The sequence below is a fragment of the Notolabrus celidotus genome, chromosome 3 (genome assembly GCF_009762535.1).
Source record: "Notolabrus celidotus isolate fNotCel1 chromosome 3, fNotCel1.pri, whole genome shotgun sequence".
NCBI classification, from domain to species: Eukaryota; Metazoa; Chordata; class Actinopteri; order Labriformes; family Labridae; genus Notolabrus; species Notolabrus celidotus.
In genome coordinates, this window is record NC_048274.1 from 36411322 (window position 1) to 36437763 (window position 26442).

Sequence of the window (26442 nt, forward strand, 5' to 3'; positions counted from 1 at the left end):
CCAACGTTGTCATAATCATAAAAATCAGCATATGCAATTTGGACTTGTGACTGTGGTGGCAACATGACCCGTTTCCAGTTGTGTATGCCATTAAGAGATGTCTATAGGTGTAATCAGCTTTGTCTTACCTTCGCATTTCTCCAAAGTGGACAGGGAAAAAAACAGAGTCTCCAAACATGCAACTACTCAAACTTTCACTCCTTTTTTATCCACCTGGCAGAGATACCTTCTTCACCCTTTCATAATAAAACACAGTTTAACACCAAAACAGGGAATTAAATACCCTCATGAGAATGAGATGTGATATTTGTCTGATTAAGGAAAGGCATACAGAAGTATCAAACCTGCAAATGAAAGAAACATGGTACTTGGCAATAACTCCACAAGACTCTGGAGGTATGAAAAGATATTCAGATATTCAGAACAGATCAGTTCTCATTTGCTTTTTAAAAGATGGCAGGAGAGAGCGGCCCAAAAACATGTACAGGATCTAGTGGCTGTGAAACCTTTCAGTAATCCACTCCCATCAGGATGTAAGTGTTTCATTTACAGGATTGATCTCAGAACAAATCTGTTTTGGTTTACAATAATATACTCGGATACAAGTGCATACAAACCATACCAGCAAAATGTTCCCCAGAATGTTATGCTATATACATTCAGTGTAAGGCTCAAGTTTAACCAATCATTTTCCAGATGTATGTTAATGATACATTCAAGGTAAGGAGAAGATATTGTAATATTGAGCTTTATAGCCATCAGTGAATATATTTCAATCAGGAGAGACACAGTTTGAAGATTAAAGGTTATTTATTAGAACTTAATGAATAATGAAACTTGACAGAAATCTTTGGCGTAAGGACTCTATGGGGATCATTTTGTGAGCGTAGGATGTGTGAATTTGGCAGCAGAAGAAGTCCCTCTAGAGTCCAGACTCTGGTGGTGGTGGTTGATGAATTCCAGGAATTGAAGACTTTGCAGAGACCGGGTGGATGGGGAGGTGGAGGGGTGCGCACCATCAATGCAAGAAGGAACTAGCTGGAGAGAGAGACACATCTAAAAGGACAGCAGAGAGTTGATAGGCTGATGATAAGGGCGTGCCACTAAGCTATTGGATGACAGCCGCCGCTGATCAATCAATTCCAGCTCTGGAGCATGCAGCTGGAAGCGGGAGAGTTGAAACAACTGCTGTGATCGCTTTTATAGTCTTCTTGTCTGAACTTTCGCTAGAGCTACATTTAATGAGTGAGGATGTTCTAACAAACTATTTATCAGTGCATGTAACTTCCATATTAGCGCTAACCACTTCCATCCTCCCACACACGCCTGCTAACTTAGCATCCATCTCCCCGGTGACATTAACATTTGATTTCTGCCTTATTTGGGCGTGCTGAGTACGGAACGGCAGAAAGAGGTACAACATAAAACCACTGACACTCATGAATGAAACAACACTACAAATAAAAATGAAGAGGTTTACAACTCCATTGTTCTGAGACTCTGTTTCTTGTAATTGAGACACTGCTGGAAGGCACTGAAAACACATCCTCAATTACTAACTGTGTCCTGTATCAGTCAGTAAATCTCACAGTCAGTGTATAACAGCCAAACTTGCTTGTTATGGCATTCAAAGAAAAACACAGTCTGACAGTGCAAAACTAAATCAGGTCTCGACAGTCCATAAATGTGTGACAAGAGTTTTCATGCTGCACTAAGAGCTGGTTCAGGCTGTGTGTGAAGCAAATTGCCAAAACTCATTGGACAAAGACTCAAGCAGAGCCAAGCTTTAGTGGAAAGGTAGAGGCAGTGAAGCAGAAAACTTGAATTTATAAAAGGAGGAGAAGTCTGTGAATTGTCTGGCCTTTAAGAAAATTGAATATTGAATGTTTTGGTGGGTGAGTCAACAGATATAGGTTTCTATACACTGCTGTAAGTAAGGATGGCATTTACAAGATGTAAAAGTTTGTGTCAGTCTGAGTCAGGAGCTGGGTGTAGCCTCATATAAGGAAACAAGACTTTACTCCCCCAAACTGCCACTGAATACGTTTATCATGCAAATGCTCATTACGGCCCAGATTCACACATATGAAGAGACCTCTCATAACCACCAACAGACCAGAGAGTAATACATTCCTTCTGCTTGTTGTTCTAAAGTCAATAGACTTTTTTAAAGTGATCTCCAGCACTCTGGTTGTGACTTTATCTTTTGCCTCACTTTCTTGTGGCTAAATTTCACCAAATCTATGTTCGGTCCGTCTCTGCTCCAGCTCCATAACAGAATCGATAGGTTTCAGTTCTAGTCAACATGTTTACTTCCACTAGCTCAGCTTGTGCGTTCCGGCTCCATTTCAGGCCCTCTGCAGCAGAAACACAAGACTTCTATTATGGCCGGATGCCGATGCAGGACACATCAGCAGCACAGAGCAGAACGAGTGAGACAGGAAGTCAGGCAAATAAACAACATTAAAACATCTGATTGATTTTAAGAATAAAAGATGTGTTGACACAGGACCATATTTTACTTAACTTAAACAACAAGCAGTCATGGTGAGTGGGGCCAGGCCTTGAGTCAGCAGGTCAGAGGAAAATTATGAAAGCATGAATGAGGAGAGGTTCTTCATTGGGGCCAGAAAAGCGCTGATTTAGTATTCACCATAAAAGCCTTAGTATGACTCCAGCTGTCCTGCGCCGTGCTGCATTCAGGTCCGTTCAGGTTTTCTATGTATATGATTTTTGTCCCCTTTTGTTATGCTTTATTTGTCCATAGATGAGAGGAAAAACAAAATTGGCAGTGATACATCACAATTTCAGAACAATGTGCAACGCTATTTGATGTGTGTCTACGGTGCATTCACCAAACATTATAAAAATGTTGGCTTTCTGCCCATGTTTGTGTGTGTGTGTGAGAGAGAGAGAGAGAGAGAGAGAGAGAGAGAGAGAGAGAGAGAGAGAGAGAGAGAGAGAGAGTTGGACAACATAATGAGGGCTTTAATTCACACAGGCAGCCTACACAAAGGATGAAGTTGCAGAAAAATAGACTAAACAGACTTTTTTTTTTCAAGTAGTGAACCAAAATACGTTACATAACCTACATCAATCACATAGCTTAGATTTCAACATCTTAGAGGGAGTCAGATAAATCATTAAATTCACATGAGAATCAAACCTCAGTCTCCTGGTTTGTTCAACTCATCCATCGTACCTGATTTCCTAATAAGCAGACTTCTCAAATATTCTCACAAAATCACTGTGCTTCAACAGCGCATCAAAACACAGAGCTAGAGGACAACGTCAAGAAATCACTGCAGGATACCTGGCGCTTCATGTGTTATAAGGGTGAAGAACCAAGCTGTATGTCATGACTTGGAAACAGAGGCTGAACATATTTTATTTCTATTTTTTTTACACACTTAGGGCCCGATCTACTAAAGGTTTGCATGTATAAAAACATGTGCAAACTTGAGAGCGCGTGAAAAGCTGTTGTACTAACCGGGTGCACCGAGGATTGCGTCTGTCAAATGAGCAAAATAGCACTCGCTATCCATTTAGCGTGTTTGCCTTCATGGATATGCAGAATACATGTAGATTATCAGAGTGCACAAAATACTGGGAGGAGGAGATGAAAATGTAATCATTTAGCACACGCAATGTGATTTATCAAACCTGCAACCCGTCGGTGTTTTTGCGTCTATATTTAGCACGTTTGAAAGGCAGGTGCAAACTGGCACAGCGTTATGCAAAAATGTCTGTGGTCACTGTGGCGAGAAGGATGCATAGGTGCACTGACAGATGACGGAGAGAGAGAATCTTCCGTGCACATGTCAACATATTTGGACGGTAAGTAATAAAAAATAGTAGAGACATTGCATCTATCCAGCAATGCTATTTTTGAGCTCCTTGCAACACTGCATTTTCTTGTGTCAGGATCATTTCAGCGCACCATCGTTAGTGCCGGCGTCAACCAGTGTCCACCCGTGCGTAATGAACGTTCATCTCCTGTGCTCTCCCCTCCCTCTTCATTCCCCGGCGGCTCAGTTGAAGAACTGCCACTGTATGACCTCCTGACTGTTGCCACGGCATTGACAGCCATTGTCAGCCCAGGCACAGCACTGACCAGCTGCCTCGTGTGCACAACGATGGTCCGAGTGTCACGGCGGAGAGCGCGCGCCACATTGGACACAGCTTTCCCCTCCTGATCAATGTCCTGTAACCCATCCATCTGATTTCTTTGTTGCTGCAGCAACTCCCGATCACAGTCATCATAACAATCTGGACACCTTTGGGGCTCTGCTTAAGTGTTCTCTGGTCTGAGCTGATTTGAGGAGTGCTACAGGGATTGTAAGTAGTAATGGGAAAATGAGGCTTCGTGAATCACTGGTTGTATTTTTTGACTCCTCTAGATGGCGCACTCTGTTCAACAAAGGGTTGAAAGCACACTGAGTTGCCATTCATTGAGCCTTTATTTTTAAACCAAGTGCTCCATCTATAGGAGTAAAAAAATACAACTAGTGGTTTGTGAAGCTTCATTTGCACATCACTAATTGTAAGACATCTGATGAAGATTCTCCATTTAAGAAATAAGAGATTTTTATTTTTTTACAGTCATGACAGACAACTTACAAAAACACTTTTCAAATAGTGAAATCACTTTTTTTTTTTTCCCATTCTCCCAAATCGCGTTTTTTTCTGGCAACGCTAAGATGTCTCTGCTGTAGTTCACCAATGTGTTTATTTGCCTCCTCCACCAAGACCTCCAACTCCATGACTTCAAACTTAATTTTTCATTTATAGCCACTCTGCTCTCCCAAACTCTCCATGGTGACAGCCAGTAGTGCATGCAAAATCCTCATTTCAGGGCGGTCCACACCACTTTTGCTCCTGTTATCAATTGTGCAGATCACCCGCAACACGCCCAGAAAGCATGTGTAATTGTTTTTTTTTGCAACACGCAATATTATCGCTTGTTATTTGAGATCTTAGTAGATCATGCTCATAATGTGATGGTATCTCTGCCTACTACAAATGGTGTAAAGAAGAAGAGTCTGCATACTATAGTTTTGCCAAGGAAGAATCATCTCTATGTTTATGCCAGACTTGCCCTAACACAGCTTAAAAAAAAGCAGACTTGAAGTTTCTTTTCTCTGGCTGCTCTACTGACAACCTGCTTTTATCCAGCAGCTGGATAAAATGGGTTGGTCAATGTAACCTGGTTGACTGCTCAGGATTTTGTCTGAGTGCTCCTTCACACTCTGTGAATATGTCAATACTTAAAGGTTGCATTAAAGATTTCTGCCTTCTTGTGTCCACAAGTTAGTTCCTGCAGGAACTTAAGACGTAACATTTCTGAGAATTCATGCATTCAGTCAATTCCTGCACCTTTTTAGGGGCCAATTTAGGCCATCCTCCTCAATTTTGATGAACCAACCTGCTTCCCCACGGCTGCAACATGTTGCATGACCGAACTCACTTCTCTAATATTCAAAATATTGATCCTCTAATGTCTGTAACCTTTTAAAGATCCCATGTGGTATTACTATTTTCAGCTCTTTCCAACCAGTCCCAGTTGTCTGATATTCAAGATTTTGAATTTATTTGGAAAAACATCACAATTGCAGCCCCTGTGGAGGATCCAAAGCCTCTCAGTTCTAACCTCATTATTCAAGCAGTGATCTGAGTGGGCGAAGGTGATGTGATAATTAAGCACTTAGCTGATTGGCTATATAAAAGTTGTCTTGGGGGGAGACCCGTGTGTGGCCAGCCTCAGTCAGATTCTGTTTAAATTCCAATTTTTAAATCATAGTTTGCCGAGTTTGCAAATATGCCTATTTTCCATCAGCACATTTGTTCATGTTTATGGTTGTTAATAGTTGCTTACACTGCTCCGTTCAAGCAGAGTGTTGCAGCTGTGGTTACAACAGCCTGCCTCTGAGTGGTACACTAAAACCTGAACATTATTACTGTCTTGCCTTCTGCATGTTCCTGTATGTAGTCGGCATGCATATGTTGGACTACACAAACAATGCAGAGACTTTTTAGCTTCCATGTTCTTAGGATTGTTGGAGGATTACTCCTGTTTATACGTACGTTTCATGTGGTTGAAACATTGGTGGTTTTGCCTTACCCCTTCTCACACTGCAGCTGCAGATCCAGCTTTGCTGAGGCATCCCAGCCAGAGGCCTTGTTTGGCACTAGGCCTCTGGGATCACTAGGCATGTTGGTTAATCTCATTACAAACATCATTGAGAAGCCACTACACTGTGTGTTCATCGCCAATCTCAGAAACCATCAGCAATCATAGTCTGTCTTTGTGTGATGGAGAGAAGCAATTTGCTTCTGGGAGCATATGCAAACTTTCCATTGATCCAGAAGGTTATGAAAATGTCCAGCCAAGATTTCCTTTTCGATACATCTATTCTAAAAAGGAAAATACATCAACATTTAAATGAGTGGGGGCCAGTCAATCATTACTAATGCATCTAGGAAGTCTGGAAACCAAACTGCTGGTGAGCTTTAGCAGAACAGAGGCAAGCAGTATCAAGATATCTGTTTATGGAGTTGGGGGAGCCACGATGTTATCCCATTGGTGTACTTTTGCTCTTAGGATAGACTGTTGTTTCCTGCATACAACAAAGCCTGTTGAGATAAGATTGGTCAATGGAACTTGGACTACAAATGCACTACTAACAGGAACCAGAACACTTCCCCTGCACAGATTCAACATCTATGTAGAATCTGTAAATAGAGATAACACTGTGGCTGCGTTAGAAATTGAAGTAGCTTATCCAGTTAACCCCAGATTCTAAGTGTCAAATAACCCGGTTTAATCAACAACTGATGTACAGTTTCTTTGGTGAGCAAATTGATTCTTGCTGTTGAAATAAACCAATCGAGTTTCCTCGTGCTCCAGGCTGCCCTGTAATGAATGCACTTTTTCAACAAATCCAGACTGATGCACACAAAAGGCAATTTACCACCAATCTACCATCTGTGAATATTAAACAAGAGAAACATTGTCACATTGTCAGGTAGGAATGAAAAATTAGGATTAAGTCAAAATAAAGCGGAAAAAGCAGAGAAAAACAAAGAAAACCATTTATTGTTTTGCCGTTTATTAGATGTGTTTTTCTTCTTTTTGTGACGCTCAAACAGAAAACACAACAGAGGAATACATCCAAACAGAAATATGTGCATCCTCAGTGTTTCTGAGTCTGCTTCTTAGTTTTCCAACTTCCCAACTTCTAATGGCTGCTACTCTTTTAACACCCACAAATGTGGTTTCCCTTCACCCCCTGTTCTGATTTAACACGACAAACAGACTCTTCAGTGGGATGATCTGTTAATCTCTTTGCTGAGGCAAACAGAAGAAAGGAAGCGCCCACGGATTGATCTTCATAAAGCTGATGAGTTGCTCTCCAGGTTTGACCGAGGCTGCAGCGTAGGAGCTGATTCAAATGAGCCATTTTAATTTACAGAGACAGAGACATGGAGGAGGAGGGAGAGAGATGGATTGAGGGAGGAAAGGAGAGATAAATAGTAGTAAAAGAGACAGAGGGAGATAGATTGAAGGAAGGCAGAATAAATGGGGAGGTGGGCAGGAGAGAGAGATGGATTGAGAGAAAGAAGGGGTGCAAAGGGTAGGAGAGACAGCTTGATAAAGGTAAGTAAAGTGGGGGGGGGGAATCGATCTTGTGGCGAGAATATGCCCCCCAGAGGATAAAGCTCCTGGAGTATGGTTTTCTTTGCTTAAAGGAAGACGCATCACTGTGATTGGTAAATGAGTGGACTGATACAGTTTTTAGAAAGTCAACAAAGTTTTACACCGAATGTTCTGCTGGCACTTATAATTTGCATACCTGCATTTCAAAATGACAGTTACGAGGGTTTGATTGCTGTATTATTCCTGCTTGGCATGTTTTGCAGGGTTCTTCCATTCAAGTCAGATGGGAGTTTCCTTGTACATCCATTACAGCTGTAAAAGTTAATAGACGACTGCTCCTGCCTCTGCAGTCTAAACTTCCTCTTTCCCCTACATCTCTCTGGGGACGGTAGGACTACTAAAAAAACTGTAAGACTGATAAAATGGGTGTCACATGTGACCGGTGGATGTCTGCATGGTTAAAAGCATAGAGAAGGGGCGATAAAAAGTAATTAGAGGAGGATGATATTTTGTCATTTTGCACTCTTAGAAAAATGTCACACTTTGAAATAACACTGTTTCCAGGTCACATGATTCAGTGGGATAACATAGAGTGTGCTCTCATTTCAGGATGTTAACAAACATGTGAATTCAGAGCTGCTTTTACCGTCTATGTCTGATGAAGACACTGCTGAGGCAGCAAACTGACATTTACAAAGGTGTAAGCTCTCACATCATCAGTGCTAAGATTCTTGTTTTTTTCATTTTCAACTGTGGCTAAAACTTAAATTATTTTTTTACCTGTCAGTCTTAAAAAGACTGTGTTGCCTCTGCTGCAAGAGGCACAGCAAAAAGAGCAGGTCTAGAGCGATGCCAACATGAATCTAGCGTTAGCAGGGACCTTGTAACATTTGACAGCGGCAGCACAGATAAACTAACTTTTAACAGGCAGCAACCTCAAGGCAAGGCAAGGCAAGGCAAGGCAAGGCAAGGCAAGGCAAGGCAAGGCAAGGCAAGGCAAGGCAAGGCAAGGCAAGGCAAGGCAAGGCAACTCAATGTGCTTTACATTAAAACATTAAAAGCATTGGAGACATTCAGACAGGCATAAAAGAACATAATTAAAATGACAAATATGATAAAACAGAAAAGAAAAGGAAAATTAGAAATATATTAAAAATTACATTAAATATTTAATTTAAAGTGAGTCAAAATGAGCTAAAATAGGAAGGCAGTGGCAAATAAAAAAGTCTTAATCTAAGATTTAAAGGTGACATATCACGCTTTTTTCATCAATATATATTGGTCTAAGAGGTCCCCAAAACATGTCTTTAAAGTTTCTGCTCAAAAAAACACTTTTTCAGTCCTCAGAACACTCTGTCTTCTCTCTGACCACGCCCCCTCAGGAAGTGGATGTGCCTCGGCTGTCCAGCACGTTGATCTAATGTTTACATGTTGGCTGAATATACACGGCTGCTGTTACTTCAACCCTCTGAATCTGATCCAGAATCTGATCCTGACGGAGAGGCGCCTGTAGCAGGACCTTTCTGAAGGATTGGTCACAGATTTAGTGTTTCTTGTTGTTTTATTTGTCAGTATGTCGACGTGTGTCTTGGTACACAGCTACAGCTACAACTACAGCTATGAACATGTAGCTATGTGGCTATGCTAATTAGCACTAGCACTTATCCATGACAAATAAAAATCATCCACTAGATCTTCAAATCTGCCGACGTGTGGAGTAAAACCGACCTCTACCAGAAAGGCAGCAGGACCTTTTCTGAAGGATTGGTCACCGATTCTGTGTTTCTTGTTGTTTTATTTATCAGTATGTTGACGTGTGTCTTGGTACACAGCTACAGCTACGACATGTAGCTATGTAGCTCCATGTAGCTTGGAGCAGACCTGAAGCATTCAGGGAGTGTGTTCCAGATATGTGGTGCATAATGACTAAACGCTGCTTCACCATGTTTCGTTCTGACTCTTGGGACTGAAAGCAGACCAGTACCTGATGACCTCAGAGGTTGAGGTGGTTCATAAAGTAGTAGCAGATCAGCAATGTATTTTGGGCCTAAACCATTCAGTGCTTTATAAACCATCAGCAGGATTTTAAAGTCTATTCTCTGACAGACAGGAAGCCAGTGTAGAGATCTAAGAACTGGAGTAATGTGGTCTACTTTTTTGGTCCTTGTTAGGACTCGAGCAGCAGCATTCTGTATGAGCTGCAGTCGTCTGATGGACTTTTTAGGGGGTCCTGTAAAGACCCCGTTACAGTAGTCTAGTCTGCTAAAGATAAATGCGAGAGAAATAAAAAAAGGACAAGCAACCAGAGAATAAATAAATAAATGTTTAATGAATTAATGAAAAAAAGGAACATTTATATAATTATTATTCGCTTGCAATGCTAATAAAGATTGCAGAAATGTTTGCATTTAGAAATGCATTTAGTAATTACAGGTATAGTAATGGTAATAGGAGTGTGGCCGTTCAAATTAATTTCATAAGACGAATTAAAACAGGTTTTCATTAGCATGAAGAGCTTTAATAATGATTATATAAGTAAGACTGATGATTATAATTGTAGTAGATGGAGTCAAGTAGGTCCATGGCAGCAGGCAGTTAGTAAGACAATCCATGAAAACCTCCAGAGACAAGAGAGCACAAAAACTCCCAGGAAGATATAAAGTTAGTAATAAACATTAAGATTTAGGACATGTAATCACAGAGGGAGAGAGGGAGTGAGATAGAGACAGAGAGAGAGAGAGAGAGAGAGAGAGAGAGAGAGAGAGAGAGAGAGAGAGAGAGAGAGAGAGAGAGAGAGAGAGGGAGGCTGGGCACTCCTTTCTACCCTATTATTTGGAAGAGATCAAAACGACTCACCATGTGTTTTTACTGTCAAATGTGAACAAACAAGGAACTAATCAAACTCAACCATCCATCGCAGCGTGTGTACTCATAACGTACCTTAATGTCTGTACAAACTGACACAGAGCAGGCTCTATGTCACTTTGCCAGACAAACAAACGCCTGGTTGCTGTGGTTGTTTTTATCTGGTTAAAATGAAAAATAGCTAAATGTGTGTGTGTGCGTGCATGTGTGCGTGTATGCATATATAACAACTTTGGAGTGGGAGCTAGATTTTTGCATGTTTACAAAACTTCAGACAGAGCGCCTCGGCTGCACGTATACTTCTTCTTTTGTGCTTAGAGTCATTAAACACTGAATATCCTCAGAGCTTTTTGAGTCTGGCCCACAGTGTGTTTTTGTTATTGAGAAAAATTCTCTGCTGCTGTAAAAATGACAGGTTTTTAGTCTCGTTTGTTGGGAATAAACAGCAGAAGTATTACAGGGAACCAGTGAACAGAAAATAAGAAATATGAAATTGGAAAAAATTGATGAAAATATGTTATTTATTAAATAATATGAGCACCTGCTGAAATCCATTTGATGTTTTTCTCCCAAAAAAAAAAAAAGAAAAAGAGGAGAAAGACGCTGCGTTTAATGTCAGCACATACTGTCATTAGCACGGAGCTCCTGATTAGACTAGCTGGATCAGGTGTCTGCATTAGGGATGTTCTGAAGCGACTAATCTACTGGATGTTTAAATGAAAGTGTGAATTCAAGTTAATCGACTTGTCTTAAGATGAAAAAAGGGTCAGAAAACAGTTAAAACTAAGACAGCTAAACACAGGATCAGAGTCTGCTCGTATATGTAGCTAAATTGGTTTTAATGTGGCTAACATTAGCAGAGCTAGCACCACCAGACTCCAGTCTTCCTTGAAGGTTAACATCCTCATGCCTGTGCTGATTACGCAGTGCTCCAGACGGTTAAATTCCAGTTTAAGCATACACAGCCTACATCCAACTTTATCTCCATATCCATCCATCCATTATCTTGACCCCTTATCCCGTCAGGGGTCACGGGGGGCTGGAGCCTATCCCAGCTGGCTTCAGGCGGAAGGCAGGGTACACCCTGGACAGGTCGCCAGCCTATCACAGGGCTAACACAGAGAGACAGACAACCACTCACACACACACTCACACATACAGGCAATTTAGAGTGATCAATTAACCTGGAGAGCATGTTTTTGGATTGTGGGAGGAAGCCGGAGTACCCGGAGAGAACCAACGCATGCCGGGGAGAACATGCAAACTCCACACAGAAAGGCACCCGCCCGACCAGCTGTGAGGCAACAGCGCTACCCACTGCACCACCATGCAGCCCTTTATCTCCATATTCCACATCAAAATACTGACTACTAACACATCATGCTACAAGGAGCTATCTGTTATCTGTACTTGTTTACGTCCGGATGATAGAGCATTAAAGCTGTATGTCAGAAGCCAGTAACCAACCCACAGCTCCTAGTGGTGTGTGGCGGCGCAACAGCTGTGACACAAAATATAGCCAGCATTTTGGGAAAACAGTAATAAAAATATGAGCAATTTATTACACTGACAAGTAATCCTGATGCTGACCAGCAAGGGTGACAACAATTAGTCATTGAGTCTACTAAACACACACATCCCATGTCTGTGTGGATCTGACGTGGAATTTGACCTCAAATGTGTACTTGCATGTGTGTGCATAGATGTCTCTTTGTGTGTGTGTGTAGGTGTGTGTGTGTGTGTGTGTGTGTGTGTGTGTGTGTGTGTGTGTGTGTGTGTGTGTGTTTATGTTCCTGTGAGTATTTGAGGAGAGATTGTTACACTTTCCTGTAGATATTCAAATACAAAGTTCTTGTCTGGGTTACAGGCTGTTACGGACTGGGTTAAAGAGTGTGTTTGTGTGAATGAATGTGTATGTGTGTGTGTGTGTGTGTGTGTGTGTGTGTGTGTGTGTGTGTGTGTGTGTGTGTGTGTGTGTGTGTGTTTGTGAGAGAGGAAGAGACTGTGTGTGTGTGTGTGTGTGAGACTGTGTGTCAGATGATCACGGAGCAGAGACCAGAGGCAGAGCGCACCGTGACAAGCCTCATTAAGAGGGAATCTCTTCACCGTTCAGGCTGTCGACATCACCACCGCCAGACTTCTCTAATTACGCTCTCTAAGTGCCGTTTGGTGCGAGCAATCAGCCCGCTGCTCTTTGCATATGCAAATATGACAGACCTGATCATTAGCTTTTATATCTCACACACTCTAATTGTTATTGTAAAAACTGCCGCATGGAGCCAAGGGCAAACGCGTTCAGTCCTCTCACTGTCTCTCCCCCCTCACTCCCCCTCAATCTATCAGCGACTGTCGGCTCTCGTCCCTCTACATGTTTTATGAGGTTTTGCTGCTCTGAACAGAGTCATGTGGTTGAATGTCACGGTAGTATAATCAGCTAACAAATGCCTCAGCTTGACATTGTTTCATCTGAGTGGAGGGGAGAAAAATAATAGAGGATCACTTCCTGGCGAGGGCTAATTGGCCAAATGGAGTTACTTAGGCAGAACAACAGTCCCCTCACAGCAGTGATGATGATGAGATGATGATGATGATGATGATGATGAGCATGGTCCCAGAGAAGTTTGTTGCCTAGTGGCCAAAAATATATTTTCCCTAAAGCAAAGTTTTTTAATATTCAGAGGGGGGGGTTTGAAGCACAAGGAAAATAAAAGTGTGCAAAAAGTTTCAAGGACTGTGTGGTGTGTGTCCTTGAGAGAATGTGAAGATTTGCATTTGTAAAGAAGTGCATCCTTCTGACCCGCCTGAAAACCAATCCAGAGACCCAGGTGAGCCAAAATCACTGGAAAGTATTTAATGAGAAGCAGTGCATTGTGGTCTGTTATGAATACATAAATAACTTTTAATCCATCAAATACAGTAGAAATATTCTTTATTTTGAAAAACATGCAAAACATACTTATGCCTCTGGATCATATTCAAAAGAGCAGTAGGTCACCAAAAATGACACAACCAAGAGTTTTAATCTTCTGTTGTTAGACAAATACTCACTAAATACTACATTTTTTACAACTACAGAGGTTAGGGGCAGTGTGCTTGGTAAGTGAAAGGTTTGCACATAGATTGTTAAGACGTTGACTCAGCAACGTCACACATTGGTTTGTGATGCAGGGTTTTTAACCCTTTCAATGGCGGTCACCATATTGAAAATTCTGACTAACTTTTGGTTGACCATAGTGATGTGTCGGTCGCAAACGATCCGGCTCTAAGAGCCAGCTCTTTGAAGTGAACAACGTTTTTATGTTATTTTTCTTGTCTTTTTCTATTAAAGCCTCTCGTGATTGGTCAAGACATATGGTGGCGTCTTGACCAATCATGTGTCTACATTGAGCAGAACGGGGAGGGGAGGGGCTACACACACAGCACAGTGAGCACACCAACAGGAGGGAGATGAGAGGGAGAACATGTGCGACAGAGAGAACACACTGGAAAGGTGAGAAAACGAGTGACTGCAGGAAACACAGTAAACTTTAGACATATTAAAACGGCATAGACTCTTAAAAGACAGAGTTTAGACAGTGCAAGGTGAAAGTGTCATCAATCAGGGTCCACAAAAAACCTGCAAAGGCACATTAGAAGTGTCTGTGAAGGTTCTCGGTCCTCCAGGTCATGGACATTAGAAGTGTTTATCCATCAGTGCAATAAGTGAGGAATAAAGACAGTGAAGGGAACCTGCTGTTAATGAAGGTGTTTAAAAGTTTATAAATAACATACATGCAATTAGAGATTGGATCTTTTTGTCTAATTGAGATGAGTCTTGTTTTTGTACTTTATATTTAATTTTTGTAGCACTCTGCTCCATGTTTAATATATAAATAAAGCCTCATAAATAATACACATTTGATATAATGTATGTTTTTTACATAAGTTACTCATTTTACATATAATTTAACATTATTTTAGGTAATACATTCATTTAAACAAGAAAAAATCTGTGGAGCCACTTGGGAGCCGAAAGAGCCGGCTCTTTGTAGTGAGCCGATCCAAAAGAACCAGCTCTCTAAAAAGAGCCGGAATTCCCATCACTAGTTGACCAGGCAAGAAGCAAAGAGGCAGAGCTGAAGCAGTCTTTTAGCCTCCTTGCTAACAGCTTTGATGTGCCCTAATGTCTGTTAAGCAAATAAGTTGTGCCTCTAAATCATGCAAAACTCCCCCCTAACAAAATCATTATTTTTTACCAGGTTGTAACAATGTTTATTTTTGCTGTAGAGATCAGCTCCTTTAAATGGTTGTGTATGTGTTTTCCTGTGCTGCCAGAGCCAGCCTCAAATGGACACTGTAGGAACTGCAGTTTTTGGCACTGTCCCATCTGCTTCATTCCTTAAGACCAGCCATTGCCGCTTGGGCTGGTTTAAACTTTTGCATGTGTTTTTGAAGTTGCATCGTTTCTGCATTTAATGCATATTTCTCCTTATGAAGATCTTCTGCTGATTGTCTGCCCTTGTCAGCCACAATATAATGAATATTTCTTATGAAAATACAGTGTTCTTTATCGTATTTAGAGTTTTGACAATAAACATACCATGAGCAAACCTTTCTAATTTTCTTGAATTTCAGTGCATAAAGTTTGAACTTGAAGACACTCTTTATAACAACAGTTGGGTGAAAATATACTTCAGCTCTGTGCTCCCTTCAACATAAACAGGACTCGTATGTCTACAAGGACAAAGCATACGGACAACACCTCGCTCAGTTATTCACATCCATACACTACAGGCTGTATTGGAAAGGCATGAATAAAGAGGAGTCCAAGGCCATGATTCACTGTAAAGGTGCATGTATCAAAGGAGATTTCAGTTCTATGGTTTATTTACAGAGAGCACAATGCCCGCAAGGGTAAGCATGGGGAGAAATAGAGATTTTAAATATGTTCAGAAGACAGTCACTTTGTTCATCTTATCTACTGTCAAATAGATCAAATATGAACAGGCCATGTTGTATGAAGCATACCCATGCATTTTATTAACAGTGTTTATGTTTGTACTGTTTGAGTCTTTGCAGCTGAGTGTGAAGCAGCTGAGTGTGAAGCAGCGGGGATGGGGATCAGCACCTCCAAGTCTGAGGCCATGGTGCTCAGTGGGAAAAGGGTGGCCTGCCCTCTCCGGGTCGGAGGGGAGTCTTTGCCCCAGGCGGAGGAGTTCAAGTGTCTCGGGGTCTTGTTGACGAGTGAGGGGAAAAGGGAGCGGGAGATTGACAGACGGATCGGGGCGGCGTCTGCAGTGATGCGGGCGCCGTACCGGTCTGTCATGGTGAAGAGAGAGCTGAGCCAGAAGGCAAGGCTCTCAATTTACCGGTCAATCTACGTTCCGACCCTCTCCTATGGTCACGAGCTGTGGGTAGTGACCGAAAGAACGAGATTGCGAATACAAGCGGCCGAAATGAGCTTTCTACGCAGGGTGGCTGGGCTCAGCCTTAGAGATAGGGTCAGGAGCTCAGACATCCGGGAGAGGCTCAAAGTAGAGCCGCTGCTCCTCCGGATCGAGAGGAGCCAGATGAGGTGGTTCGGGCATCTGGTTAGGATGCCTCCCGGGCGTCTCCCTGGGGAGGTGTTTCGGGCATGTCCGACTGGGAGGAGGCCACGGGGAAGGCCCAGGACACGCTGGCGAGACTATGTCTCTCAGCTGGCCTGGGAGCGCCTCGGTATCCTCCCAGAAGAGCTGGTGGAAGTGACCGGGGAGAGGAGTGTCTGGGCTTCCCTGCTGAGACTGCTGCCCCCGCGACATAAGCCGGATAAGCGGAAGAAGATGGATGGATGTTTGAGTCTTTGTTAAATTAGTGAGTGTTTGTCAAACGCAGCTGTTTTTAGCCTATCTAAAATATCTTTCTATTGGTTAAATCCCTCTATGGCAAACGTGTGTTACATCTGCTTCCTCTTATTTAAAATAAAAAAGTGCTTCACATAAATCCACGTTTCAGAATGATCCATTGTGGTTATTTTGAAATAGTGTGATACCAATGCCAGGCTGTTGGCTTTATTTTCCTCTCAACATTTAGTCTGGCAAAAAATGCATTACATTTTCAAACTGACAAAAGTCACTTTTAATTGCTGTACGTTCTGAGTAAGCAGAGTTGCATGTTGTAATTGGTTTGGTCAGTTTTGATGATGGTGAGTTTCAAACAAATTATCACTGGGAAAGAAAAAAACTAAATTCATTGCTGAGTTGTAGCGTAAGGAAGATTATAATGAGGAATTATTGATAAAGCAATCACACAAACAGCTTAAACAAACTGCTCTGTGCAGCACTTTCACTCTATTGCTGTAAACATGAACTAAATCTCAGTGACTGCAGCACACACATTTCACAGAGTGAATGTAAAGGCAATTATTAAATTACACACATTTTATTTTCACCATCATATTTCTAATACTGCACTGTTCTGTCATATAGTCGACATGTGCTCTACACCATAACATATGTTTCGCTTTGATTTGATGCTATAAAAATACAAAGTGACTGATGAGAGCTTACTTAAAATGTACATCAAACTATGTGTGAATCTGGGCATTGTAGGGGAGCTGGCCTCTTTTTCAACCTTCTAAGACACTACATATATACAAGAGATATTATTTTCTTTACATTTAACTAAAGAAAAACTGATGGATATGCCAGCCTGTGGTTTGTATAGCAACAGATATAACAAAGCAAAAGAACAGCAAGGTAAAGGACAACATGATCACAGCTGAGTGTGTTATGAGTCTTGTTTCATAATGATAAAATATGTCATTGTTTCAATAACTGAATTGGGTAACACTTTACAATAAGGGTCCCTTAATTAGCATTAGTTAATGCATTATTAAGCATTAATTAACAGTTTAATAATAGTTTAATAATCGTTATAATGTAGTACCTAACATTAACTAACACATTAGTTAGTGCATTAATAAGCAGTTAATTAATGTCCACTGCTCAGAGTTAATTGATACATTATTAAGCATTAATAAAAGTTACAAAACTTAATTAGTTAACCATTAGTGAATGCTTTCTGGACCCTTATTGTAAAGTGTAACACATGCATCACTTAAGTAACACATTGTAAATGCTAAACTGCCTCATAAGCATAAGCATAAGCGTGTGCATCACTTTTAAGTGTCCTCTGGAAACACTTGTGTTGTGTTGCTGTCTATTTGCAGCGCGTTTTTCTAATGTATTGTGTTGTGGTCTTTGCATCGCGTTTTCTAAATGCTGCGCATGTGTTGTCACATTGATGAAGATGTTTTCTTAATTTTCTTGTGTTTTGTCTTTTTGCATGTGTTTTCTTAAGTTGCAGTGCTGTGAGCTCTCAGGGCCACCGTACTTCTCTGTGCCAGTTGAGATGTTATCTGTGATTATCTGTTTTATTCTAAATAAAATGTGTTGAATTCTTTATATGTGTTGCTTCAACTACATTTCAACTCATTTTGCTTCAGTGTATGTGTTACCTGAGAGATACATGTGTTACACTTTACAATAAGGGTCCAGAAAGCATTCATTAATGGTTAACTAATTAAGTTTTGTAACTTTTATTAATGCTTAATAATGTATTAGTTAACTCTGAGCACTGGACATTAATTAACTGTTTATTAATGCATTAACTAATGTGTTAGTTAATGTTAGGTAATACATTATAACGATTATTAAACTATTATTAAACTGTTAATTAATGCTTAATAATGCATTAACTTACGCTAATTAAGGGACCCTTATTGTAAAGTGTTACCCTGAATGGTTTACTCCTCTTTCGTATTTATTCATTTGATTATTCTTGTATTTTTACATGTATGTATGTGTATGCATTTATCATTTCACTCATTTACTTTTTCAAACATTCAAAAATTCAATTGTTTGCTTGATCATTGTTTTTTTCTGTATATTTATTTATCTATTTGTTGATTTGTCTGTGTCTGACTTTCAGTCTGTGGAGGAGTATAATGGCGAGAAATGAGAATAGAATAATTAAAGGTGGAATTTTTGTTTTTTTCATCATGCATTTTGTGATTAAAGTTGAAATGTCAATAAAAAGTTGATGTAGAATTTCGACAGAAAAAGTCAACAGTTGCTAAATGGTGACATCACATTTACATCATTGCATCATTTGTGAAAGGAAAATGTCCCTGATCCTGGAGGCAACATCGGTAGTGGGAGGGGTTTGTCTCTAATAAAACAATGGCTCATCGTAATTGCTGCTTTATTCCTGCTGTGGAAGTACTGCAGACCTCAGGGATTCAAACAGTCACATCTGGATCTACAACATCCTTCGGCGGAGCACGAAGCTCAGAGAATTTCACCACCTTATCCAGCAGCTGGATGATGATTATATTGGTTGAGATTCTGGATGAAGACAGCTTCCAGTGCTACCTCAGGCTGACCCGAGCCCAGTGCCAGGATTGCTAGGACAGACACCAACAACAGGTGTTCCATTCCACCTGCTGAACACCTGTCATGTCTCTGGTTAGTGTCACAACAGGTTGCACAGCAAGTCACCTACTACAGAGGGCAGACCTCATAATGTTGGGTTCCCACAAATCTTGAATGATGCAGCACGCTTTTCGCGCTAATACGAACCCAAGTTAGCAAACTCTAACCCATGCATGCACACATTGTGTAGACAGAGAAAATTGGCGACGTGATTGAGAGGGTGAACTGATGTCTGATTATATTTTCATGCCTTTTACACATTGTATTCATTAATATATAAATAGATTTATAGATTCATGTCATCATGATCACAGATCAAACTTCTGTCAATTAATATCAGAGTGGGACCGATCCCTGATTGACGAGAGCACACTGTCATAATGTAGAAAAAAAAATCAGAGCAGGTCCTGTATACTTAAAGAACGCAGGGATACACATCCGTTATGATGAGTGATAACTGCACTGTTCTGCTAAAGGATACGTGATTGCTGCAGCAACCTGGTCCGGTTGGCTGATTGTTTACCTCATGGCCCTCTTACTGTAAGAAACAAACATTATGTGCGCTCTGAGAAGACCTCCACTTCATTTTCAAGGACCACAATTCCTGTATCAGACGCTTTATTTTCTTAGTCTTGGCACAATTCTCTTTCAGAGCCTTTGATCCGACAGCTCATTTGTATGCAGTTTCCTTCATCAGGCGCTTTGCACTGACCATCTATAGACAAACATTAGCATGTAGAGGGCTGAGACCCCAGGACTTATCTTCTTTTCAAGAGCTGTATATCCACTTACCATGTACAGTATGTTTGAAATAATTTACTACTGCCAACATTGTATTTTTATGCACCATCCTTTAGTATTCTCTCTCAAATGATGCGTCCTATGCATCACTACAGTTTCCTAGCCACAGGTGACTCCTACAAAAACATTGCCAACAGCTTTCATGTTGGGGTCTCCACTGTGGAAAGCATTGTCCCAGATGTTGCCTCTGCCATTTAGGTATGGGGTTGCAAAAGATTGTGAAGGCTACCTGTGTTCTCCACAACGTCCTGTTGAAGTCAAACCAGGCAGCTGTGATGAGGGGGAGCATCCTGGTTGCTGAGGCCGAGCCACTGCCAGGTCTGGGACGAGTTACTGCCAACAACTCAGCCAGGGAGGCCATCAGAGTGAGGACGACCTTCACTTCTTTCTTCTCTTTAGAAGGAAAGATCCTGTGGCAAGTGAACATGTAGTGCACTAGCACATCCAAAATGGCTCTTTTAAGAGCCACCCACACATACTATTGAGCAAAGTTCCAGCAATATGATGCCCATTTACACCAGTTATCCATTATGTCTATCATGTGTAGGTTTTGTAAGATGCAAACATAACAAAGGGTACATTAAGGCTAACATAACCAAAAAGGACCCAAATGCAGTGTACCTGTGAGGAGGGGGCAGAGAGTGTAAGTCAAACTGCAGGAGTTTGAGTAACCTCAACACACTGGGCACAGGTGTGATGAGTTACTCCAATTAGTGTGCTGCAAAGGAAGAGCATGATACACACACATTCAAGATGACATCATTAAAATACATGACCCTACAGTGGCATCACACAATGCTCACAGTATATGACTTCACAGCTTTGTTCTGTGGCTTTTTTAACATAAAGTCATGGATCCAATCTTTTCCATGATTATATTACCTCAACGTAAGGTCTATGCTGCCAGAGAAGAACTTTGTCAGATATTAGATGATAAAAGGATGGCGCCTAACAGCCGATTTACAGCTGAAACCCTGAAGATAACCAGGTCCCGCCCAGAATAAGTTAACATGGTGACCCAGGTTAAAAGACAGCAGGCTTTGTATTACTGAAAACTCTGACTTTAGGCTCATCAGACCCTGTTTACCCCATTTCACTTTGAAGTACACACCCTAGATATTTGCTGCTTGGAAATGAATGTGTCAAACAAAACCAAAAAAGTTACAAAAAAATGAAAACATAGGTATTTCATTTACATCATGGTAATTGAACACGTGTTCTCACATCCAACCATTCATTGAAGATTGTCTCTGTATTCTCTAGTTTGGCACCTGTAGGCAGCATAACCTGACTCTTTCTTTTCCCCGGGGCCTTTTTCTTGGGAATGCCAAAAGCAGCGTTGACTTGAAGCCGAGATCACACAACTTTTCGAGCTGAAACAAGGATTAAGAGAGTTGGTCAAAATTATATGCTACACTGCAGATTACAGTTTGTATATCATCAATCTAGCTCTGAAGTAAATCAAATGGCACCACACTACAATCATTGACTTGTAAACAATTTATGGATGTATAAATATGAATGTTTCCCATAGTGACTTTAATTTTTTTGACAGATCAAGTGATCATACTTCGAAAAAATAAACAGTATTCTAAAATAAATGAAAACTCTATAGTATCATTAATCCAAGGCATACCAATCCATACCAAAAAAAGTGACATCATCCAGGAAATACGACCTTGTGTTCTTTTTTATGGATGACAACCACTCTGCCTGCTGGCTCTTGAATCTGTCCAGCATCTTGGTCAGCCGGACTCTGTTTTGGTTGGGCATGACCACAAAAGTTGCAAAACTTATGACCACAGTAAGTATTTCATTTGCAGCTGGGACAGGTCTTTCTCTGGGAACCTCAAGCCATAGGCAAGGCAAGGCAGCTTTATTTGTATAGCGCATTTCATACACGAGGGCAACTCAATGTGCTTTACATTAATACATTAAAAGCATTGGAGACATTCAGACAGGCATAAAAGAACACAATTAAAATGACAAATATGATAAAACAGAAAAGAAAAGGAAAATTAGAAATATATTAAAAATTACATTAAAATTTTAATTTAAAGTGGGTTAAAATAATCTAAGATAGGAAGGCAGTGGCAAATAAAAAAGTCTTAGTCTTTGATTTAAAAGAGGTGAGAGTTGGAGCAGACCTACAGCTTTCAGGGAGTGTGTTCCAGATATGTGGTGCATAATGACTAAACGCTGCTTCACCATGTTTCGTTCTGACTCTAGGAACTGAAAGCAGACCAGTACCTGATGACCTCAGAGGTTGAGGTGGTTCATAAAGTAGCAGCAGATCAGCAATGTATTTTGGGCCTAAACCATTCAGTGCTTTATAAACCATCAGCAGGATTTTAAAGTCTATTCTCTGACAGACAGGAAGCCAGTGTAGAGATCTAAGAACTGGAGTAATGTGGTCTACTTTTTTGGTCCTTGTTAGGACTCGAGCAACAGCATTCTGTATGAGCTGCAGCCGTCTGATGGACTTTTTAGGGAGTCCTGTAAAGACCCCGTTACAGTAGTCTAGTCTGCTAAAGATAAATGCATGGACCAGTTTTTCTGCATCCTGCTGAGACATAAGTCCTTTAATCCTTGATATATTCTTAAGGTGATAGTAGGCGGACTTTGTAATTGTCTTAATGTGGCTGCTGAAATTAAGGTCTGAGTCTATGACTACACCAAGGTTTCTGGCTTTGTTTGAACATTTCATCATTGCACATTGGAGCTGAGCAGTAACCTTTAACAAACAGACAAGATTTAGAAAATGTTTTTATTATGATCAGATTGTAATTCAATTGGTTCCTGATTCAACTCAGCAGTACTGGTCTCAATGTTAATTGTGAATGTGAAATTTGACATACTCCTTCCTTTGCTGCAACAATCTGTGCAGGGAAGCAAGCAGGCTCCCAGGAACATTTCTCCCTCTGACAGAGGTGGGGCAGGGGCTTTCAGTGGCTCAAGGAGCAAGTCTTCTATCTCACCATCCCTCCCCCTCAGTTTTTCTTTTTGTCCTCTTCCATCCTGTATGACAAGAAAATAACACTGTGTGAAATCACTTAATAACAACTGAACAGTTAAATTAACAGTGATACTATTCATTTAATGGTTGTGATTATGAAGCAATAGAGGACATATAAAAACACAACTTGAAATTCTGACATCTACCATTCATGCAGAAATGAGAGTCATTGCTTGTAAATAAATGCAAATTAAACTGTCATATACATGCTGATGGGTGGTTCTTCATTTTCCGTTTCTTGTTCTGTGGCGACATTAAAGAAAATGTCATGGATTTGTGTTTGACAATTATGGAAGATAACTTGTAGCTGACAGCGACAATTAAAATAAATGAGATTTGCAGCTCTTGAAAATATAACCACAGTAAAACATGTTTTTCTCTGATTGATTCTTAGTTTTGTGTTTCTGAAAATGGTTTTTTTTTTTGTGTACAATATTTATGATCAACAAATCAGTACCTCTTGAGGTAGAATGAGGGTTGCCTGTGTTGAAATTAAACACACAACCACATACTGACTGAAGGATTAATGTGGACTTGCGTTGTATTAAGACTCCTTTGTTTAGACATTATACAGTGCCAGCCATGAGGTCATCCAGCCTTTGCTTTTTCACCTCCTAACTTTAAATGCAGAAAAAACACTTTTGCATTGGCAAATTCATCTCATCTTAAATGCTTTCCTTGTCTTGTTAATTTACTGTAATTGTTCATTGTAGTTAGCGTGTAGTTATAGACAGCAGATTCAGTGAGAATCTAAAGTGAGGAGTCTGAGTTTTTGAATCCACTATCTAAGTTGATCTAGTTACAGGCTCCATCCAAGTGACTACAGATAATCTACTCATTTTTCTTGACAGTTCTGTCTCTCAAAAGACAACATTAACCTATACATGTATGACAACAATTACTCTGCACATGAGTGTACTGATGTATAAGTTATGTTTCATGACTTGTCAACCCACCTGGGACAGCATAGGAAGGTCAAACTCCTCTGCCTTCCCCGTCAATGCACTTACCACTGATGCTGGACAGATGTGGTCTTGTCTTCCTTGCCCCCCTCCCCTTTGTTACTCGTCATCTACCTCAGGTTTACCAAGAGGTCAAGGAATGACAGAACCACAGAGTACTTCCACTGAGTTCACCATCCACCAGGACATGAGGGCGTTCGATGGAAATGTCCATTTGAGTGTGTTCACATACAACACTGGTCATGGTTGCTTTGACCTGGAAACAGTTGAATGCGAAAGTGTGATGTCACTGCTCAGCAGCAGTCATCAATCAATCTTCAATCAATCTTTATTTACAGAGCGCCAAATCACAACAAATGTATGTATTTTACATTTTTTTCATAAAAACCTTTTTTTCTCAAAGCACATAATGAAATAAAATATCCGTCTTTTTATTTATCATTTCTGGCCATAACACTCCTCCACACTGTGTGTTTGTTCATTTCACCATTAGCCTTGACCAATACTCTTCCCTGGGGCCACTCATGTACAAATATCATAAAAGTCTACAAATATTATACACTGAAAACTCTGAGGCAAATGGGAAATAAAATACTGATATATGTAATATTACATATAACACACTGTGGGCCTGATCTACTAAGATCCCAAATAACGAGCGCTAATTTGCGTGTGCAAATAATAATTTTGCATGTGTTATTTCAGGGCGTGTTGCGGGTGATCTACTAAGACTGCGTGCGCAAATGATAACGAGTGCAAAAGTGGTGCGGACCGCCCTATTTTACGAGGATTTTGCGTGTGCTATCGGCTGTCACCATGGGGAGTTTGAGAGAGCAGAGTGGCCTTAAGCGATAAATGAAGTTTGAAGACATGGAGTTGGAGGTTTTAGTGGAGGAGGGAAATAAACACATCGGTGAACTCCAGCAGAGACATCTAAGCGTTAGAAACGCGATTTGGGAGGCCTTCTGTGAAAAGGTGAATGATGTGAGAAAAAACAGAAGATCTGCCGATGAAATAAACGCATCTACTCTACTTCAAAACGCAATCAGTGTTTTGATGGAGTTTAGAGAGCGATTTGATGAGGCTTAGTCTGCCACTCTTGCTCTAGAAAAGTTAGGCGTCACTTGGATGAAGACATTCGCCTCACTGTCCCAGGGAGCAACTTTCGGGTGAACGTTTTCAATGCCTGATATCATCATCCAGCAACTGTCCCAAAGATTCACCAGCTTAAATGGAACTGTGAACATGTTTGAGTCAATTCACTCCAACACACTGCTGCAAGCACGAGATGAGGAGTTACGCAGAGCTGCCTGGTGCAGCTCAGTGAGCGCTCATTCTCCAAGTTAAAACTAACTAAAAACCCCTTGATGAGCATGATGGGACAGAATAGACTGAGTGGACATGTCATGTTATCTATTGAGAATGACAGATCAAAGAAAATGGACATACAGTACATCTTGGACAAGTCCGCGGAGCTTAAGGCTCGTCCAAACAGTGGTGAGTAGGCCGAGTACTTCATATTGATTTTGTGTTTGTATGTGAACATGTGGGCCGCTGTGCCAATTTGACTAAACTTTATATCTGTTGATAGAGTGACCTACTGTGCTCTCATTAGAGTGGGTGTCAGAATGATGCGGTCGCTATCCGTGGTGCTGAACTGCTTTGAATTTGTGTTGTTTTATTATTATTATTTTGTTCTCTTGGTTTGATTGACTAAAACATTTAGTAATGCTTGTAAGCCCAGCTTTTGCGGGCATGTTGTAAAGCGATGTTATGATGAGCTTTACAGTGACCGCAGCCATGCGTGCGTAACGCTGTGCCAGTTTGCACCTGCCTTTCAAACGTGCTAAATACAGACGCAAATACAGAGCGCGCTATCTGCTTCAGGTTTGATAGATCACATTGCGTGTGCTAAATGATTACATTTGCATCTCCTCCTCCCAGTATTTTGCGCGTTCTGATGATCTACATGTATTCTGCATATTCATGAAGGCAAACACGCTAAATGATTTGCGAGTGCTATTTTGCTCATTTGAAAGACGCAATCCTCGGTGCTCCCGGTTAGTACGTCAGCTTTGCGCGCGCTATCAAGTTTGCACGTGTTTTTATACACGCAAACCTTTAGTAGATCGGGCCCTATGTCAGTATCAAGTCAAAACTTCATGTCCACAGTAACTTCAACGTTTGTGTTGGCTGCTCTGGAAAGCACTTAGAAGCATCCATGTGTACTTATGTTATGATGTCAGAACTTCATGTGAACTCCACACATGTTAGGAGCCTCCACTATGCCACATTAATCAGTGGAAACAGCCACAAAGTGTCATACCATTGTTTCCCACTCACTCAAACTCCACTTTACTCTTTTTTTTCCTCTCGGTCATCTGTGCATTGTTTTCGTCAGTTGCAGGAATCATTACTGCAATAAATTAAAATTTTCCATGAAAGAGTGTTGATGTGAGCATTTTCATATTCTTATCTATCTCCTGCAGTTTTATTATTCTGTTCACTGACTACTTGCGGTTATCTTACAGCCAGTCTGATACACAATCTTACCAATTTCCCCAAAGAGACCAGAACTTTTATCTGATCTGATCACACAAAGGTTTTAAGCTACAGTGATACAAACCCTGTGAAAATGAAGTCACATACAGGTGTATCTAAATGGAATCATTTGAAGAGCTTTTTTTT

General features: G+C 40.8%; 1 long non-coding RNA gene across 1 annotated transcript; it reads right to left on the reverse strand.

The window, feature by feature from the left end:
- Window positions 1–22524: 22524 nt before the first annotated feature.
- On the reverse strand, window positions 22525–24020 carry LOC117810879. Its single transcript, XR_004630868.1, has 2 exons — window positions 23803–24020; window positions 22525–22794 (listed from the first exon to the last, which is right to left on the reverse strand). It is a non-coding gene; the product is annotated as an uncharacterized LOC117810879 (long non-coding RNA).
- Window positions 24021–26442: the final 2422 nt, after the last annotated feature.